The sequence below is a fragment of the Panthera uncia genome, assembly GCF_023721935.1.
Source record: "Panthera uncia isolate 11264 chromosome A1 unlocalized genomic scaffold, Puncia_PCG_1.0 HiC_scaffold_16, whole genome shotgun sequence".
NCBI classification, from domain to species: domain Eukaryota; kingdom Metazoa; phylum Chordata; class Mammalia; order Carnivora; family Felidae; genus Panthera; species Panthera uncia.
Window position 1 is genome coordinate 15504471 of NW_026057576.1, and position 6000 is coordinate 15510470.

Consider the following 6000-nt stretch of genomic DNA (forward strand, 5'->3'; position numbering starts at 1 on the left):
AAACGCTTTCTCTGCATCTGTTGAGAGGATCATATGGTTCTTGTCCTTTCTTTTATTGATGTGATGAATCACATTAATTGTTTTGTGGATATTGAACCAGCCATGCATCCCAGATATAAATCCCACTTGGTCGTGGTGAATAATTTCTTTAATGTATTGTTGGATACGGTTGGCCAATATCTTGTTGAGGACTTTTGCATCCATGTTCATTAGGGAAATTGGTCTGTAGTTCTCCTTTTTTTTTTTTTTTTAAACTGAGTTGAATCCTCAGCAGCTTTTTTTTTTTTTTAAGTTTATTTATTTTTGAGACAGAGAGAGACAGAGCATGAACAGGGGAGGGGCAGAGAGAGAGGGAAACACAGAATTGGAATCAGGCTCCAGGCTCTGAGCCATCAGCCCAGAGCCCGATGCGGGGCTCGAACTCACGGACTGCGAGATCGTGACCTGAGCTGAAGTCAGATGCTTAACCGACTGAGCCACCCAGGTGCCCCTATAGTTCTCCTTTTTAGTGGGGTCTGTCTGGTTTTGGAATCAAGGTAATGCTGGCTTCATAGAAAGAGTTTGGAAGTTTTCCTTCCATTTCTATTTTTTGGAACACCTTACATGTGTTAACTCTTCCTTAAATGTTTGGTAGAATTCCTCTGGAAAGCCGTCTGGCCCTGGACTCTGGTTTTTTGGCAGATTTTTGATTACTAATTCAATTTCTTTACTGGTTATGGGTCTGTTCAAATTTTCTATTTCTTCCTGTTTCAGTTTTGGCAGTGTATATGTTTCTAGGAATTTGTCCATTTCTTCCAGATTACCCATTTTATTGGCATACAATTGCTCATAATATTCTCTTATTGTTTTTATTTCTGTTGTGTTGGTTGTGATCTCTCCTATTTCATTCTTGATTTTATTTATTTGGGTCCTTTCCTTTTTCTTTTTGATCAAACTAGCTAGTGGTTTATCAATTTTGTTAATTCTTTCAAAGAACAAGTTTCTGGTTTCATTGATGTGTTCTGTTTTTTTTTGGTTTCGATAGCATTAATTTCTGCTCTTATCTTTATTATTTCCTGTCTTCTGCTGGTTCTGGGGTTTCATTTGCTGTTCTTTTTCCAGCTCCTTAAGGTGTAAGGTTAGGTGTGTATCTGAGATCTTTCTTCCTTCTTTAGGAAGGCCTGGATTGCTATATACTTTCCTCTTATGACCTCCTTTGCTGCGTCCCAGAGGTTTTGGATTTGTGGTGTTATCATTTTCACTGACTTCCATATACTTTTTAATTTCCTCTTTAACTGCTTGGTTAGCCCATTCATTCTTTAGTAGGATGTTTTCTTTAGTCTCCAAGTATTTATTACCTTTCCAAATTTTTTCTTGTGGTTGATTTCGAGTGTCATAGCGTTGTGGTCGGAAAATATGCACGGTATGATCTCGATCTTTTTGTACTTACTTAGGGCTGATTTGTGTCCCGGTATTTGGTCTATTCTGGAGAACGTTCCATGTGTACTGGAGAAGAATGTATATTCTGCTGCTTTAGGATGAAATGTTCTGAATATATCTGTTAAGTCCATCTGGTCCAGTGTGTCATTCAAAGCCATTGTTTCCTTGTTGATTTTTTTTTTTTTAATTTTTTTTTTCAACGTTTTTTATTTATTTTTGGGACAGAGAGAGACAGAGCATGAATGGGGGAGGGGCAGAGAGAGAGGGAGACACAGAATCGGAAACAGGCTCCAGGCTCCGAGCCATCAGCCCAGAGCCTGACGCGGGGCTCGAACTCACGGACCGCGAGATCGTGACCTGGCTGAAGTCGGACGCTTAACCGACTGCGCCACCCAGGCGCCCCTCCTTGTTGATTTTTTGATTAGATGATCTGTCCATTGCTGTGGGTGGGGTGTTGAAGTCTCCTACTATTATGGTATTACTATCGATGAGTTTCTTTATGTTTGTGATTAATGGATGTATATATTTGGGTGCTTCCACATTTGGCGCATAAATATTTACAATTGTTAGGTCTTCTTGGTGGATAGACCCCTTGATTATGATATAATGCCCTTCTGCATCTCTTGATACAGTCTTTATTTTAGAGTCTAGATTGTCTGATATAAGTATGGCTACTTTGGCTTTCTTTTGTTGACCATTAGCATGATAGGTGGTTCTCCATCCCCTTACTTTCAGTCTGAAGGTGTCTTGAGGTCTAAAGTGAGTCTCTTGTAGACAGAATATAGATGGATCTTGTTTTCTTATCCATTCTGTTACCCTATGTCTTTTGATTGGAGCATTGAGTCCATTGACGTTTAGAGTGAGTACTGAAAGATGAATTTATTGCCATTATGATGTTTGTAGAGTTGGAGTTTCTGGTGGTATTCTCTGGTCTTTTCTAATCCTTTGTTGCTTTTGGTATTTCTTTCTTTCTTTCTTTCTTTCTTTCTTTCTTTCTTTCTTTCTTTATATTTTCATCTTTTCTCCCCTCAGAAATTTCCCCTTAAAATTTATTGCAGGGTGGTTTAGGGGTCACAAACTCCTTTAATTTTTGTTTGTCTGGAAGACTTTTTATCTCTCCTTCTATTTTGAATGACAGCCTTGCTGGATAAAGAATTCTTCTTTAGGGGCGCCTGGGTGGCGCAGTCGGTTAAGCGTCCGACTTCAGCCAGGTCACGATCTCGCAGTCCGTGAGTTCGAGCCCCGCGTCGGGCTCTGGGCTGATGGCTCGGAGCCTGGAGCCTGTTTCCGATTCTGTGTCTCCCTCTCTCTCTGCCCCTCCCCTGTTCATGCTCTGTCTCTCTCTGTCCCAAAAATAAATAAAAAACGTTGAAAAAAAAAATTAAAAAAAAAAAAAAAAAAAGAATTCTTGGGTGCATATTTTCCTGATTCAGCACACTGAATATATCCTGCCACTCCTTTCTGGCCTGCCAAGTTTCTGTGGATAGGTCTGCTGCAAACCTGATCTGTCTTCCCTTGTAGGTTAGGGACTTTTTTTCCCTTGCTGCTTTCATGATTCTCTCCTTGCCTGAGTATTTTGTGAATTTGACTATGATATGCCTTGTTGATGGTCGGGTTTTGTTGAATCTAATGGGGGTCCTTTGTGCTTCCTGGATTTTGATGTCTGTGTCTTTCCCCAGGTTAGGAAAGTTTTCCACTATGATTTGCTCACATAACCTTTCTACCCCTCTTTCTCTCTCTTCCTCTTTTGGTACCCCTATGATTCTGATTTTGTTCGTCTTTCATGAGTCACTGATTTCTCTAATTCTTAAATTGTGCCCTTTTGCCTTCATCTCCCTCTTTTTTTCTGCTTCATTATTCTCGATAAGTTTGTCCTCTATATCGCTCATTCTCTGTTCTGCCTTGTCCATCCTTGTCGCCGCTGCATCCATCCGTGATTGCAGCTCAGTTATAGCATTTTTAATTTCATTCTGGCTATTTTTTACTTCTTCTATCTGTGCAGAAAGGGATTCTAATCTATTTTCGACTCCAGCTATTATTCTTATTATCATGATTCTAAATTCTGTTTCAGACATCTTGCTTGTATCTGTGTTGGTTAAATCCCTGGCTGTCATTTCTTTGTGTTTTTTCTTTTGGGGTGAATTCCTTCATTTTGTCATTTTGAAGGGAGAGAAGGAATTAATGAGGTAGAAAAATTGAAATTAAAAAATTAAAATTAAAAAATATTAAAATTAAAAATTAAAAACACACACACACACAAATAGATGATGCTAGATCCTAGGTGTGTTTTGGTCTGTGTGTTGAAAGTGGTTTGACATATTAGAAAAAAAAGGGGGGGGAGGAAATCGTTTGAGAATTTGACAAAATGAATACACTGAAGTAGACTAAAATGAGATGATGGGGGTAAAATAGAATTTGAAAAAATATACACAAAAGTAAAGAATATAGTAGAAAAAAATTAAAGAAAATTATTTTTAATAAAAATTAAATATAAATATGAAGTTTCATTTTATGTATTTAAGAAAAAAGAAAAGAAACAAAAAAGAGAAAAAAAAAAGAAATCGTTTGAAAATTTGAAAAAGTGAATACACTGTAGTAGACTAAAATAAAATGATGGAAATAAAATAGAATTTGAAAAAATTTACATAAAAGCAGAAAATATGTAGTAAAAATTAAATAAAAATATTTTTAAAAGAAATTGAAAGTAAAAATGAAGTGTTTTCTCTTTCTGCATTCAAGAAAAAGAAAAGAAACGAAAAAGAAAAAAATAAAAAGGAAGAAAAAAAGGAAATTGTTTGAAAATTTGAAAATGTGAATACACTGAAGTAGACTAAAATAAAATGATGGAAGTAAAGTAGAATTTGAAAAAATTTACACAAAAGTAAAAAATACAGTAATAAAAATTAAAGAAAGGTATTTTTAATAAAAATTAAAAATAAAAATGAATTTTTTCTTTCTGTGTTCAAGAAAAAGAATTGTAAAAGAGAAAAAGAAAAAAGAAAGAAAGAAAATTGAATAGATGAACCTGCTAACAGATTGAAGTACGAATGAAATTGCTTCATTTTCCACTAGAAGTCAGTCTATGTGGCTCTTTCTAGTCCATAAATTAAGCTGGTGGTGAGACTTGTGTTCTTGAGAGTGAAGTTGGCCCAGTTGGGCGGGGCTCAGTGTAACAGCTCTGCTCTCCACTAGATGGCGCTGCTAGCCTACTGGGGTGGAGTGTTGAGGTGCTCCTAGGTGCATATGCGCATGCGCGGGCGAGATGAAAATGGCGTCTCCCAGCTACCCAGTGTGTTCTTCTGGATCAGCAATCGCGCACCTGTCCTCTGTCTTCAACTCTTGTCCACTCCCCGCTTTTTCACTCTCCGTGACCAGGCCCCAGGCAATACCTCTCTCCCAACTTTTGTCTCAGATGTGGCTGTTTTCTCCGGCCCCTTACTTCTGAAGGACTGCGGCTTTGACCCGTTCCGCCCCTCTGCGGGAGGGTCTCACCAAGCAATAACCGAATGTCGGCTGCACCCAGGGATGCCCGCTGGACCCTGCTGCTGCCGGTGCCCTGAGACTGCGGCCAGGTGCCAGCCCACCCCAGAAAAAGTTCGCGAGACAGTGTAGCAGCAGCGTTTCAGGGATTATGGGCACCAGGCTTCACCCTCAACGACCTTGTTCCAGCACCAGCGAATGTGGCCGTTTTCTGGGGTTTGCTGCAATCAGGTGGCTTCAACAGTTTCTACCAAATGTCCTTCCGGCAGTGGAACTGCTTTTCCCTGTGTGACCCGAGAACCTCCTGGACCCCACTCTGTTCCTGGGGATTCGCCCTTCCCACCAGAGCACCGCCAGGTATGAGCTGCAGAGTTGCAGCATTTGTGTTCCCCTTGTTTACAGTCTTAATGGAATTTAAACCCTCTCCTTTCTCCTTTCTCCCTTTTTGGTTTAGTCCCTGCGGCAGTTTCCAATTTTCTACTTTCTCCCCAGCTGCTTTTGGGGAGGGGTGCTTTTCCCATCTTCTCCCCGCCTCCCCAGTCTCCGTCCTTTCTCCACCCACAAAAGCGGTTCCCTACTTTTTGTGGCTTCTCGCTCCCTAAGTTTAGCTCTCCGCGCCACGTACCTGCTGAATTCTGTGGTTCAGGTTGTGCAGATTGTTGTGTTAATCCTCCAATCGGTTTTCTAGGTGTGTAGGATGGTTTAGTGTTGGTCTGGCTGTGTTTCTTGGATGCGAGACGCACAAAAAACTTCCATGTTGTTCCGCCATCTTGGCTCCTACCCCCATCAATTACTTATTTTTTAAGGTAAAAATGAGTCTATGATATTTCTGTTTGAACTCAGATTCTGAGAAGAAAAATTTGGAAAAATTCTAAGTAAATTTATGAAGCTGGTACATATCTGTCACTTAACAAGTTATTTTCTCTTTATTTCTCTTCTTTCCTTCCTCTCTATAACCTTTGTATTGGATCATTCTTTCACAGAAACTTCTGTATTAGTGTTAAAATTTAAAGGGAGATTTGAATATTAATAGAAATAAAAAGGCTTAGGGTAAAGAAATTAAAACTTAATGACTTGAGGCAAAGAGAGAGACCATGCTGT